Below are 16,450 nucleotides of genomic sequence, written 5' to 3'. Positions count from 1 at the left end.
TAAAGGGAAAAATCGGCTAACATGTTGTGCTTTAAAATGATGAAATGGAGATTATGCTTAAGTAAAAATCATAGGTATGTGATGATTGATTGGTGATATACATGTTTAAATAACATGCATGCAAGATAGGTGTATGAAAGAGTGATTTGGTAATAAATCTGCTTGGGGCAGCAGCAGTAACGTGACTTTGGAAAATCACCATAAATTGTGGAATATGAATTAGAAGCTGAATAAATTATGTAATTAAACATTAATGAGTCTAGTTTCAAATGAAATAAACAAGAACATATTTTGAATTCTGTACAATGAGAAATTTGATTTGTAATGAAGAGTGGTCAGATTAGTCAAACAGTGAAACATGGGAAACTTTAAAAAAAATATGGTATTGGTTGGCCATACCCAAAATTCTAAAAATTTTATGGATAGAAGATATATGAGTCTATTTTCAGGGAAAATTAACGGCACTTGATTTGGAGTTTCGTAGCTCCAGTTATAAATGATTTAGTGACTGTTGCTCAGGAAGACAGCTTGCAGTGAAATTATGATTATGTGGTAAACATTGACAAAAATTTGTTAATGAGTTGCTTATTGATTTCTTATAAGCTTACTATGATCTGTAGGTGTGGTTGGCCGAATATCGTAAGGGGTTAATACGTAGTTTGTATTTGAATAGTTAGATTAACGTGTTAGTAATCCAATTGTAGGCGGTTCGTGTGTGGATCTCGTCAGCATATCGTCGCAAACAGGTGTGTAACTAACACCCTCTTTCTTAGTCTAGATCGGCAAAAGTCGAAAAGCCGAAATGCCGAAATACCGAAAACCAGTATTTTGTAGATTTGCGAGTGTGCGAATGCTCGTGAGGTAAATCGATTAATGTTTTTGGTAAGCTGCAATGTTTGACCGCAAAGTGCATGATTTACGTGCCTCGATATTTTTGGGCTTAATGGGCCAAAATTGGAATGATGGGCCAACAGCCCAATTCGGTAAGAACCCTCAGTAGTGATCCCGTTAGTACGTGAAAGGTAGGAATATGTATGAAAAACCCTAAAATAGATAAATTCTGAAATACCTTTAAAAGTGGAAAATTTTGTTTACCTTTAGGAGATAAATTACCAAATACCCCTAGGGTTAAATTGACCTAAATGCATGTTCATTTGTTGTTATTTATTGCATGCCATGTTGTTATTATCGATGCATGGGATGGGATATTGACAGAGGAAGTCTGAAAGTGGCTTGTCCACGTCTTGGAGGCTTTGCCTTAATTTATCGTTAATCGAGCAACAAGGCTGCAACTATGGAGTGTTGGGCTGGGTGGGTTGAGCTATTCCCCACATGGAGTGTATGGCTGGTACGGGTGGAGTGTAGTGGTTGGTGGGTTGAGTAGTCTCCTCAAATGGGCTTACATATGTTTCTTGATGTTGCATGTATTTTGAAATGGGCCTATGGGCCATACATTATCTGAATAAGGGCTAAGGCCCGTTTATTGTAATCTGAAAGGGCTCGCCCAGTACCATCATTACACTGAATGGGCTTAGGCCCAATGGGCTTGAGTGACTAGGGCTTTGAATGGGTTTTCCTTACACACTGAGTTTCCCAAACTCACCCTTCTTTAACCTTGCAGTGAGCCTTGATGTGGGTGACTTGGAGCCGAGGGATTCAGAGTGGCCATGGTGAATACTTTTGGGTTTGAAAAAAGAGACTGGTTTTCTTAAGTTATTTTAATTACTATTTAATTTTTGGGTTGTAATAAGGCCATTTTAACTTTATTTTCTTATTTGATTTTTCGGGATTATATTATTAAAACAACTTTAAATTGATGGATACTAATTCAAATGGGCTAGACTTAGGGCGTGATTTCAAAATGATACTTTTTTTTTAAAATAACACGACGTCACGAATATTCGATTTACCAAAGAAATTTCAACTTGTTATAACCAAGTGTGGCAATGGATGTGGACATGTCTAGGATTGGATCCAATCGGAGAGCTTGGTACTTAAGCAGCCTTCATGGCTCACCTCCTCTGTTATAGATACCTACCTGGTGCCCAGCTTCCATTCACTTTAACCTATAATGAAATTATCTTTTAAAACACTAAGTAGGTTTTTTCTGGATCAACAATATAAAATGTTTTGAACGCTTCGATGTGGCATGTCGGATCCGGCCATAACGTCTGGGCCGGGTTTAGGGTGCTACAATTATAGCATAAATTTTTTATTGTGAATATGAGTATGTATGAATAGAATTGATGTAGTAGAAACTCTCGCTCAAACCTTAGGAATAAATCGGATATTCAAGCCATGACATTTGGGTCATTTGTGTGCTAGTGTAAGAAATGTCTAGGACATGCATCTGCCACATTATGAGAGCCAGTGTAAGACCATGTCAAGGACATGGCATCGGCATTGAGACGAGAGCTAATGTAAGACATGTCTGGGACATGCATCTGCCTCGAGATATAAGCCAGGGTAAGATCATGTATGGAATATGGCATCGGCACGGATAGAGTTGTCAGTGTAAGACCATGTCTGGGACATGGTATCGGCACGGATATGTGAGAGCCAATGTAAGACCATGCCTGGGACATGGCGCCGGCCTTAATCGTGATAGTCATTGTGAGACCATGTCTGGGACATGGTATCGACTTGATGTATGAGCCACTGTAAGACCATGTCTGGGACATGGCATCGGCATCCTACCCTATGTTTTGGGCTTATCGAATATCCTTTAATATTTCGAACAGTTCAACGTAGAGATTTACAGTTTAAGTTAAATGAGAAAGGTTATGACCATGTTGTGAGTGGTACAGGTACCTACTTGAAACGTATGAGATGTGAGCTCGATATACGATATATGAATTGTATTTGATAGTGATGTGTAAGTTGTGCTTATGTCCATTTATGTATTATGAACAAACTATGAAATGTTGTGAGCATGTCGAAAAGGTACAGGTATGTACTCGAAGCTCAAATGCTATTACAATCATGACATGATCCAACTTTGGCAAGGATACAAATAAGTAAGTTATGCCTATGTGAATGAAATATTGATGACCTTGTAATTATGGTTCTCTTCTTATGATGTACCAATATGTATTTTCACCATGATGTTTAAAATGGTTTGTAAAGGTGCTATAAGCTTAGTTACCATTATTTTACACTAAACAGTTTTGGGACAGCTGCAGTAGTCCACATGGAACATACACCAAAAATAGTAGAAAGAGGTTTAGAGATTGAATAAAATATGTAAATTAAATCTAATCGAGTATAGTTTCTCATAAAGGAAACGGGGTAAGCAAAAGAATTGCATATTATGAGATATTTGAATTTGTGTGAAATAGAGTCAGAACGATTTTGAAATCCCCTATTCTGACTTGAGAAAATTATTAAAAATTATACAAAAATAATTATGGGTTATACTTTATATGATTAGATTTTTAAATGAGTATATTTTCAAAAGAAACAAGCGGGAACATCATTTGAATCTTGTATGAAAAGATAATTATTTTTTAGTGAAGAGGGGTTAGAGCTGTCAAATAGCAAAAAAGGGATAACTTTAAAGAATAAACTGTACTAATTTGATGAACCAAAAATTCTAAAAATTTTATGGTAAGAATATATGTGAGTCTAGTTTCAGGGAAAATTAGCGGATCTTAATTTGGAGTTTGTTAGCTCTAGATATAAATAATTTAGTGACTGTGACTCGAGAAAACAACTTGACCTAAGCATAAGTAAAAGTGCAAATATGGTTGTATTACCTTGAGGAGCAAGTTGATAATTGCTTATTATTTTTCATGCGGTCTTACTAAGCTATGAAGCTTACTCCCTTCCTTTCCTTTTCTTTAGTGTTGTCAGGTTAGATTGGAGATCGTCGGAGGCAGCATCACACTATCAAGCCATCACTTTTGTAATATTGATATATTAAACATTTTTAAGCGAGTGGCATGTATAGAGACTTATCTTTATGTTATGTGTTATTATGATTAGCCAAATGTGTTGGCTTATATTAAGTTATTTGTATATGGCCAAGAAGTGTGTCTTATTTTGATTATGGTTTGTGAACATATCTATCTATGCTATGTTCTAATGCTTGTTATGAAGTGGTGTGATTATGCTTGTTGGCCATTTATGGTTGGTATTAATGCTATGAATGTGTGTTAGTATGAGATGCTAAATCATTAAAATGATGTCATGATATGTGTCATTAGTGTGTATAAAGATGTGAAGGATTAAGGGTAACATAAAGGCTTGGAAAATAGCCTAAGTGTTGCCATATAGGCAGAGACACGGCCGTGTGTCTCAACCATGTAGGGGACACGGCCTTAGCACACGGGTGTGTGACTTGGCCATGTAACTCTAAATGTTTTTTGACGTCATAAATAGAGAGTTACACGGGCTAAAGACACGGGCGTGTCCAAGCCTCACTGGCGTGTGAAACCCACACGGCCAACCCATATAGGCGTGTGACTCTCCAAAGTGTGAAAATTTCTAAGTGTTGCAAAAGTTTTATATGTTTACGGTTTGGTCACGAACTACCCTAAATGTATGTTTTGGGCGTCGTAAGCCCATGTAAGGGACGTTAAGCATATGTATGAAAGTTTTTTAAATAGAACGAAATTTTATGGCCAGTTTTTACATGATTGACTGTATTTAAGTCCAGTAATGCCTCGTACCCTGTGTCGATGTAGGACATTGGTAAGGGGTGTTATATTTAGTGGTATCAGAGCTATGATTTAGTCGACTCTCGAGTTAACCTAGCACGTGTAAGAGTCTAGCTATACATGCCACAAATTTATGATAGTGTGATGTCTTCCGACGCGAATGAGAACTATCTTGTTTAGACAGAGGTGCTCTTCAACCGAGCTACATCCGACCAAGTTGATAGTAGTACTAAAGTATTTGAGTAAAGTGCCATTATGATGAGTTGAAGATCGGGAAGGTATGAATAAGAGTTTATGATATGTACGTGATGGGGTATGATATGAAAGTTCATTTTGTGATACGCTCACCTATATTTGTTTGACCTTCCTATGATGTTATGTGCTTGACTTGTTTGATTAAGTGAATGTGATAAGTGAATTATTTAACCATGATGATATTATGATGATGATGAAAGTTACGTCACATGTGTTTATATGTGAAAGTCAAGTTAGAGGCCTTACGACCTCGCCCCCTCCTTATCGAAAAGGTGTCTTATAATGAGATTTCACAAGAACTATGTCGAATAAGCTCACAAGTATGGAACAAAAGGGTTCAGTGGTAGAATAGTTAAAAATGTGATTAGTGATTGAAAATGAAATAATGAGTGAAAACAAAGCTAGAAAGATATCAAATTGACTTGAAGATTATTAGGTTTACGCCGTATCATAGTTGGAGAAGAAATTAACTTAAGTAAATCGACTTGTTCAGGCACGAAGTTGAAAAAAAGTGTATTAATTGGGATTTCTTATGAACTGATATTCTTTAGTGAAAGAAATTATGCGGAATTAGGGGATAGAAATAGTTGAAGGAATAATACCTGAAATGTGATATATCTGAGTATAACAGATTATAGTGAGCAGATTGTGACAATCTCTTCTGGGGTATTCTATGTGATCATTCGTTTTCAGAAGTATTCTCATGGTTATCTATTCTCTGATAAGATTTTGTAATATGAGAATGTTTTCTAATCAGGATGTTAAACGAGAGCGTTGTTAGTCTTATGGATTGGATTTATAATTTACATTGATTTATTTCTCCCTGGCATTCTATTACATTTCGTCTATTGGGAATTGATGAGAAAATGCATAGGATGCTATGATTCCGTTTCTTCTGATTTTTTGTTCTATCTGATATGTATATATACATGTGAAAAGTACATTGTCTCCATTTCATTTAATTTCAGTGGGTTTGCTTGATGCTTTCTTTTGGACTTCTTTTCTCTAAGGAATCATCGGGATCATATATATTATTTTCTTATGAGTTTTATTCTTGGTCTTTCTATATGGTATCGTATTTTTAATTTCTTTACCTTGGATTTCTTCATCTGGGTTTCTTCGTCATCTTTATTCTGTAATCCATTAATCATAGCTCATATCTAAAATATGTTCTTCAGCTTGTAATAACTATGTTCATTTTGATTATACTTGTGACTCGATCATAGAAACACGGTGATTCTAGTATCTGAATTTCTCTAATTTTCGTGTAAGGACTCGACCTCAGCAAAATTATGAAAGGCGAAGTCACAAGTTCCAATTTGTATGATGAATTTATTTTCTCAGGTGAGTGAAATAAAGTCAACGCATTCAATCGGATATTCTTGTTACTTTGAGTTAATGTGATTGTAAGGACCTTTGATTGGAATGATAAGAGGATTTCGAAAGATTATGTGTTTGAGGTGTTTTAATAGCATGAAAAAGAAGATATTGTTTACGAGTTAAAGTTTCTATGATTGGTAAAGTTATCACTTTAGTGAAAGTCAAACGATATGTTATATGTTAGTAAAGTTTTGAACAGACAAGAACATTGTTAACCGAAGCATTAGAGTTGGTTTATTACGTATCGGATAAGGATTCTTAATTTTCAGTGATGTGTTATTAAGCGGATTGTGATGTGTTTTAAGACTATAAGGCAAAGTGATATCTTAAAGTATCCGATGTCATGGAAAAATCTGAGTTGAGATAGCATAGATTATTCGAGCTATTAAAAAGATGACGAGTTTGTTATTGTATGGTCTTTGAGAAAGGCAAATTGCAGTTACAAGTGCTCAGTTAAAAAATCTAGAATTTATATAGAAATTCTGCATGAAAGCTCACAGAAATAGTGTATTAGTGGCCGAGTTTAGAACTCGACATTTCTAATCTTTGTGTATGAATACTTAAAATGTTAACAGGATTAAAGCCAAATGTCAATTGTCATCGAGACTATTTTTGCCGGTGTTGACATCAGAATGGAAATGAGAGAGAATTACGATGGATTTCGTATTGGGATTATCCTCGCCTCTGAAGAAGAAAAATGATATGTGACTTATTGTTAAATGTTTGGTGAACTCTGCGAATGGTTTCGATATGTACTGAATCCTCACTTAACAGATAAATGAAATTATGTGTCTCTGAAGTTTCAAGTTTCTTTGAATGCTAAACTTCATTTATCAGATTGAGATCCGGGTGTTATATCATGATTTCTTGGGAAAGTTAGAGGAGGCTTTGAAATTCAAAAGCAACTGAGAGTTGAATTCGTGAACTATCGTGTCGTATGAATTATAGAGAGTATGAGGCCATGATGAACTGGCTAGCTTCGCCGTTTGAATTTGAAGAGACTCATGCATGTAATGTGTATATATGTGTTATGACAGTATGGATCTGACCCTAGTGTCTGTTCAATTGATGTGGTATGGCGGAAAACCGCTTATGATTTTAGTACGAGAAATTAAACAGCTAAGTACTAAAAGCACAGCCTGAATTTGAAAGTCCTTTAACAATGATCATGGAATGAATGAGTCTATGTGAAAGCCAAACCTCTATTTACGGTAAGATTTTCGGGGACGATAATCCCTACAGGGGGGAGAGTTGTAACAACCCGATTTTGGGCCTAGTCGAAATAGTGGTTTTAGAATCATAAAACCAAAGTAAATAAATTATTTTAATATTATTTTATGTGTTATAGCATGATTATATGGGTGCATGAAAATTTTGGTGAATTAATTTTAGCGTTTGTAAGCTTAATTGAGAAAAAGGACTAAATCGCATAAAGGACAAAAGTTTTGTTTTACTACCCAAATATGTTAAATAGCTACAAAACCAAAATTAGACGTGTTTAAAGTGCAAATAGGCCATTTGGGGAGGGATGGCAAGCCATAGGGGACAAGAAAGTTGAAAGGTCAAATTTGGTGGACATTAGGTGACTTTTTTGGTAATAAAATAAAATAAAAAAAGGTTGTCATCTTTTTTCATTTCTTCTTCTTCTTCCACCAAAAATAGAAGCAAACATGGGGGTTTTGAAGCTCAAATTTTCAGCCACTTAGTTCCCTTGCAAGTAAGTGATTTTGATGGTCATTTTTTATGATTTTTTTTTTATTTTTGGAACCCTTGTAGCTTAATCTAGCTAGTGGGGGGATTGTTTTGAAAAATGGTTGAAAGTCTAGGGTTTTTCCATGTGAATATTTATGTTTTTTTCTAAATTTTTATGGAAGAAAATAAGTCATGGTTGTGTAATAAACAACTTTTGTGAAAGGATTTTCATGAAAACACCTAATATGGACCATTTTGTAAAGTTTGTTAAATGGATGCGAATTGTGTGAAATAATTGGAATTTTGAGTTGCTACAAGAGTAATGAAGGTTGGGTTAGGCTTGGGTAATAATCAAATTTGATTAAAATCAATTTACGAGCCCAAGGGTAAAATCATAATTATTGTGAAAGTTTACGGGCAAAATGGTCATTTTGCAAAAGTATAAATTATGGAATGTATTGGTTAATGTGATGATTAAAGTAGTGAATTTTATCGTTATAGATCAATAAAACCGAGATTTAGGCTTAAATTGAAAAGTACGAGGTTATGGACTAAAATGGAGTAATTAGTCGAAATTGCATTCGAGGTAAGTCTGTGTGATTAAATAAGCATGATATCCATGTTATTGTTAATATAGTTGAAATCTATCTTGCTATCATTGTATTGAATTAAATGTTGATGAGATTGTACATGAGAAAGTGATGCCAAATGTTAATAACATTTGGGTGATGATTGAATACATTGGAAATTTGATGGAATATAATATTTCATTGAGACGAGTAAGTTGGGTGTAAATAACACAACTACATTGTTATCATATGTGATTGAATTATTATAGCATAAATTTTTTATTGTGAATATGAGTATGTATGAATAGAATTGATGTAGTAGAAACTCCCGGTTGAACCTTAAGAATAAATCGGATATTCATGCCATGACATTTGGGCCATTTGTGTGCTAGTGTAAGACATGTCTGGGACATGCATGGGCCACGTTATGAGAGCCAGTGTAAGACCATGTCTGGGACATGGCATCAGTATTGAGACGAGAGCTAGTGTAAGACATGTCTAGGACATGCATCGGCCTCAAGATGTAAGCCAGTGTAAGACCATGTCTGGGACATGGCATCGGCCATGAGATGTGTCAGTATAAGACCATGTCTGAGACATGGCATCGGCCATGAGATGTGTCAGTGTAAGACCATGTCTGGGACATGGCATCTACATGGATATGTGAGAGCCAGTGTAAGACCATGTCTGGGACATGGCGTCGGCCTTAATCGCGATAGTCAATGTGAGACAATGTCTAGGACATGGCATCGGCATCCTACCCTATGTTTGGGGTTTATTGAATATCTTTTAGTATTCCTAACGGTTCAACGGAGAGATTTACAGTTTAAGCTAAATGAGAAAGGTTATTACCATATTGTGAGTGGTACAGGTACCTACTTGAAACGTATGAGATGTGAGCTCGATATATGGTATATGAATTGTATTTGATAGTGATGTGTAAGTTGTGCTTATGTCCATTTATGTATTATGAACAAACTATGAAATGTTGTGAGCATGTCGAAAAGGTACAGGTATGTACTCGAAGCTCAAATGCTATGACGATCATGAAATGATGCAACTTTCGTAAGGATACAAATAAGTAAGTTATGCCTATGAAAATGAAATATCGATGACCTTGTGATTATGGTTCTCTGCTTATGACGTACCAATATATATTTTCACCATGATGTTTAAAATGGTTTGTAAAGGTGTTATAAGCTTAGTTACCATTATTTTACACTAAACAGTTTTGGGACAGCTGCAGTAGTCCAACTTGGAAAATACACCAAAAATAGTAGAAAGAGGTTTATATATTTAATAAAATATGTAAATTAAAGCTAATCGAGTATAGTTTCCCATAAAGGAAACAGGGTAAGCAAAAGAATTGCATATTATGATATATTTGAATTTGTGTGAAATAGAGTCAGAGCGATTTCGAAATCCCTTGTTTTGACTTGAGAAAATTATTAAAAATTATACAAAAATAATTATGGGTTATAATTTATATGATTAGATCTTTTAATGAGTATATTTTCAAAAGAAACAAGCGGGAACATCATTTGAATTCTTTATGAGAAGATAATTAGTTTTTTAGTAAAGAGGGGTTAGAATTGTCAAACAGCAAAAAATGGGTAACTTTAAAGAATAAACTTTGGATGAACCAAAAATTCTAAAAATTTTATGGTAAGAATATATGTGAGTCTAGTTTCAGGGAAAATTAGCGGATCTTAATTTGGAGTTTGTTAGCTCCAGATATAAATAATTTAGTGACTGTGACTCGAGAAAACAGCTTGACCTGAGCATAAGTAAAAGTGCAAATATGGTTGTATTACTTTGAGTAGCAAGTTGATAATTCCTTATTATTTTTCATGCGGTCTTACTAAGCTATGAAGCTTACTCCCTTCCTTTCCTTTTCTTTAGTGTTGTCAGGTTAGCTCAGGATTGGAGATTGTCAGGCAACATCACACTATCAAGCCATCACCTTTGTAATATTGATATATGTTAAACATTTTTAAGCTAGTGGCATGTATAGGGACTTATCTTTATGTTATATGTTATTATGATTAGCCAAATGTGTTGGCTTATATTGAGTTATTTGTATATGGCCAAGAGGTGTGTCTTATTTTGATTATGGTTTGTGAACATATCTATCTATGATATGTTCTAATGCCTGTGATGAGGTGGTGTGATTATGCTTGTTGGCCATATATGGTTGGTATTAATGCTATGAATGGGTCTTAATATAAGATGCTAAATCATTAAAATGATGTCATGATATGTGTCCTTAGTGTGTATAAAGATGTGAAGGATTAAGGGTAACATAAAGGCTTGGAAAATAGCCTAAGTGTTAACTACATGGGCAGAGACACGGCCGTGTGTCTCAACCGTGTGGGGGACACGGCCTTAGCACATGAGTGTGTGACTTAGCTGTGTGACTCTAAATGTTTTCTGACATCATAGACAGAGAGTTACACGAGCTGAAGACACGGGCGTGTCTAAGCCACATGGTCGTGTGAAACCCACACGGCCAACCCACACGGGCGTGTGACTCTCCAAAGTGTGAAAATTTTCTAAGTGTTGCAAAAGTTTTATATGTTTATGGTTTGGTCACGAACCACCCTGAATGTATATTTTGGGCCCCGTAAGCCCATATAGGGGACGTTAAGCATATGTATGAAAGTTTTTAAATAGAACAAAATTTTATGTCCAATTTTTACATAATTGACTATATTTAAGTCTGGTAATACCTCGTATCTTGTGTCAGCGTAGGACACGGGTAAGGGGTGTTACAACTTCGGATTCATCGGATGAGGCACTCAGTGCCAAACTGGTGTGTTTGTTGGATCTGTGTCTCCTTCCGAGTTGTGTTAATAGGGGAAAGTAAAATAATAATTTAAGTGATTGATATTGAAATGGCAAAGGTGAAAATGAAAATGAGATGAGAAAATATTGAAATGGCAAAGATGAGAAATGAAATATGAATTGACGAATTGAGATGTGAAACTTGAATAAATTCAACTATTGGTCAAAGATATGAATCATGCTATTGTATGAGTTGATGTATTCAAATGTTAAATGAAATGCCATTGATATATATATACTTATATATTTGAACGTGTGAAAATCTTAGTTGATGTGAATAAGGAATGAGCAAAATTATATTATTGATTTGAAACACATGTACATAGCTTACTTGTTGTGTTTTACATTTTAATTACTTATATCAAGTTTATAATATTCGGATTATAGAAATACCATTGAGCTATACTCAGCGTGCAGTTTTGTTTTCGTGCGTAGGCTAGGTATTTTTCGACGTAGCGCAGACTCAGCATCAAACAACAAATCCCAAGCTCAAGTGCGTTGATATCTTATTTTGTAATGGCATGTAGCTAGGAAGTCTCTTGTTGATATTGTTATTAAGGTGTTGTTATCTTAGTTGCTAATGAAATGATGGTTAAATGTATATATGGTTGTGGTTGAGGTTATGTTGGTATGTTAGCCTAATTTATATTTTGGTATGTGATAGTTTAAAGTCTGGTAGCTTAAATAGCTAAGTGATAGTCCAATTATGGTAAATGTAATATGAATGAAAGTCTTGAATGTTTGATGCGTTGTTGATGTATTCGAACATATAAAATGTGGTACTAATGAGGGTACATTGGTTAGGCATATTAGGTGATGAATTTGGTATATTTTGGGCATGTTTAATCACGTTTTGAGTAGGTTAAATGATTGGTAAATGAGTTGCTCAGTGTCCAAGCAAGTAGGAAATTGTAAACTTGAGTTTTAAAGCACCTTTAGGTGCACATAGCCTGGCACACGGTCGTGTGTCATATACGGGCAACACACACGGGCATGTGACCCAAATCAGTGAGTTACACATGCAAGGACACGGGCTGGAACACGGCCGTATGTCCCTTATTTTAGGAAATTTCAAAAATGACCCTAAACTTCCAAAATTATTCTAAATTAGTCCCTGTCTATTTTTTTAAAACTATTTTTAAGGGCTCGTAGACTCGAAATAGGGGTTGTAAAAGTAAGTTTTACTTTGAATTGGAATGGATTAACAAAACTAAATTAAGTGCATTATACTAACATCATTGAAAATAAAGAAAATAAATAGTCGGAGTATAGACCTATACTTTAATACTAATAATTGGAATATTCTTGTACGTAGCCAGCTTTGATCTGCCCCTGTATATTATATTGTTAATGGCTAGTTTATTTGTTCATTAAATGTTTGAAGTCTTAATAATGCCCGTGACCCTAATTCGATGACGGAGAGGAGTTAGGGGTGTTACACAAGGTAGGTGTTTGGGTAGTGTAACATCTCAAACTTGATCTAGAAGTCCAGTCATATCTGGAGTGCCACATTAGTCGCTGAAGTAACCCACTCAATCAATCTTTCAATTATTACAAAATAAAAAACATAAAAAGCATACAAATAATAAAGCTATAAACAAAAATCATACTTATAGAAAATTTTAAAATTAATTAGCACAACTCAGCCAAAAATTCGTCAATTAACGAATATAAAAAGAATGACTAATTAATCTGGTGGACTTAAATACATGCCAATGCTAAGCTAAGTGAAAACTGTCTTTACAAAAATGGATTGCGGAGACTCTTTGGTGATAGTACTCGAACATGAGCTCTTTGATTCGATTATTACCTACGCATTAAAATTTTAATCGATAATCTGAGCTTACAAAGCTTAATAGTGTTCTGCTAAAGTCTAATATACCATGTAATCAAAATTAGATCACATGCATAATATCAATTTCACAGCAAAACATATTTTATAATTAAAACATAAACCAACCAACTTATAACATACATAAGTCAAATATTTACATGCACTTAGACCACCTTTATAACTATTCCAACAATATATAATCATATAAATAAAACATACAAGCTACACAAATATGAGTCGATATTACAATATTTCATTGGATAATTCCTTTAAACATTTGGACTATTATTCTTTAATTTTTTGCGTTTTAAACTTTTAAGCTAGTGAGCCTAAGTAACCATATATTGAAAATCACACCGACTATGCAGATACCCATCACTACAGCAAAACAGGTCTTTAACGGCGTTTTTAGTGGCGTTTTTGGTAAAAAAGCCGCAAATATTATACATTAGCGGCGTTTGAACCAAAACGCCACTATAAGTCGTGAAATAGCGGCGTTTTCGGAAAAACGCCGCCAAAAGTCCGAGAATTAGCGGCGTTTTTCAAGAAACGCCGCCAAAAGTCTGAGAATTCGCGGCATTTTTCCAAAAACGCCGCCAAAAGTCTGAGCATTAGCGGCATTTTTAGAAAAACGCCGCCAAAAGTCTGAGCATTAGCGGCGTTGTTGGAAAAGCGCCGCTAAAAGTCTGAGCATTAGCGGCGTTGTTGGAAAAACGCCGCTAAAAGTCTGAGCATTAGCGGCGTTGTTGGAAAAACGCCGCTAAAAGTCTGAGAATTAGCGGCGTTTGTCGGAAAACGCCGCCAAAATACTGAGCATTAGCAGCCCAAAAACGCCGCCAAAAGTCTGAGTATTAGCGGCGTTTTTCCAAAAACGCCGCCAAAAGTCTGAGTATTCGCTGCGTTTTTGGAAAAACGCCATAAAAGTTCGAGCATTAGCGGCGTTTTGGAAAACGCCATAAAAGTTCGAGCATTAGCGGCGTTTTTGGAGAAACGCCGCTAAACGTCTTTTTTGAATTATATTTTCTTAGTTAAGTTTTAAGGTTTAGTTCTTATTTTTTGGGTTTACGGTTTAATATTTAAGGTTTAAGGTCTATGGTTTAGGGTTTAAGATTTAAAATGTTAATTTTATGGTTTAGGGTTTTGTTATTTTGGGTTTGAGGTTTAGTGTTTAGTGTTTAGTGCTTATGATCTTAATGTTTAGCGGTATTAAGGGTTTATGGGTTTAGGTTTAAGGGTTCATGGTTTATGTTTTTGTGGTTTAAGGTTTAGGGGTTTAATGGTTAGTGGTTAGGGGTTTAGTGTTTGTGATTTATAGTTTGTGGTTTAGGGTTACGGGTTCATGGGTTTATGTTTTTTTTGTGATCTCTTCTCCCTCTCACACGTTCTTCTATTCTTTTTTCACGTTTTCTTCTTTTTCTTTTAATCTTTGATTTTCTTCTGCTGCTTCATTTCAATGGGTTGTTTTCATCTCACTTGGAGTTTTACTCTTTTGCTTCTACTCCATTTCTTTTGTTGCGTTTTACAATTTCGTCGACAGGAGTTTTCGGAATTGGTGGATTTGAGGCGTCGATCGTTTTTGGGTGTTTAAATAGTGAATTCAGGTATGAGTTTTGTAGCTCTTTAATTTTATTCTTGAATTATTGAATCAGTTTTGTGAAATTCAGTAATTCCGTGTGTTCCGATGATTGTGTAATCGTAATCGTAATGTGGCTCTAGTTAGGGTGTTTTCTGCACTATTAGAGTTTAAGGATCATTTGATGTCGAATTTCATGTTTTTCGGACTAATTATATTTTTAAATTATAATTTGTGTGGAAGCATTACTTAATATTGATTAAATTTATTTTTGGGTTTAGGGTTTAATATTTAAAGTTTAAGGTCTATGGTTTAGGGGTTTTATGATTGAAGGTTTAGGGTTTAGTATGTTAATGTTATGATTTAGGGTTTGTTATCTTTGGTTTTTAGGGTTTACTACTATTTTAAATTTTGTTATTTAATTAGGGTTTAGTGTTTAAGGTTTAAGATCTTAGTGTTTAGCGGTATTAAGGTTTAAGGGTTAGTGGTTAGGGGTTAGGGTTTAAGGGATAGGGGATAAGTTAAGGGTTTATGCATGGTTTGTGGTTTATGGTTTATGTTTAGGGGTTTAGGCTAGGGTTTTTGTTTTGTGGTTTCAGCTATATATATAGTTGATTATTATATTTTTTTGAACCAAAAAACCTTCCACGCGCGTTTAAAAAATGTTAAATCTCATTTTTAATAGGAATGTAATTGTAAAATTAATTTTTTAATGATACTGACATGAAAACCTACAAGGTAATCCACATAACATGATACTATTTTTTTATATTTTAAATTAAAAATTATCTTGTCTGGTTTAGGGTGTAGTGTTTACGATTTTGTGGTTTAGTGTGGGTTTAGGCAAGTTTAGAGTATAGGGTTTAAGGTTGAGTGTTTGTGGTTTATGGATTTAAGGATTTAGTATCTAGAATTTAGGGTTTAATGTTTATAAGGTTAGGGGTTTATGGTTTAGAGTTTAGGGTTTAAGATTTAGGGTTTAGGGTCTGATTTTGTGGAGAACGGTGCCGTTTTGCTCATTGTATTCTAACCCATCATCGAAGTGCTATCATGAATTATTTTCAAAAACTCATGCACTCTTTCATCATTTTCGAACTATTTTTTGACTAGTTTTTATATTAATTAAAATACAATTTATTCGTAATTTAATAATTAAAATATTCAAAATGATTAATCACACGTTGAAAGAGTTTGGAACTAATAACATTGAAAAATATATGTTAAAAATGAAAAAATAAAATAAAATACTATTATTTAAAATACTTTTAAATTAAATTTTTTGGGTATATATATGACTGATTGTTTTTAATTTATATAATAAATAATTTACTATATAATTGTAAAAGAGATAATTTTAAATTTAATATATTAAAAATATCATTATAGTTTAAGTTATTTAATAGATAGTAGATAAACTTTTTATATATTAAAATTAAAAAAAAATGTAAAATGTAAAGTATTAGCGGCGTTTATAGAAAAAACGCCACAAAAGTGTTAGTAATGTAAAACGGCGTCGTTTTCTGTTTAAATTGTCATCCCATTAGCGGCGCTTTAGATAAAACGCCACTAAAGCTTAACAATACTGGCGTTTATTCTTAAAACGCCACAAATTTTCATGTGAACGTCGTCGTTTTGTTACAAGAAA

This window comes from Gossypium arboreum, chromosome 8, assembly GCF_025698485.1.
Source record: "Gossypium arboreum isolate Shixiya-1 chromosome 8, ASM2569848v2, whole genome shotgun sequence".
Taxonomy (NCBI): Eukaryota; Viridiplantae; Streptophyta; class Magnoliopsida; order Malvales; family Malvaceae; genus Gossypium; species Gossypium arboreum.
The sequence above is the reverse complement of the archived record's forward strand: the minus strand, read 5'-3'. Positions refer to the sequence as shown.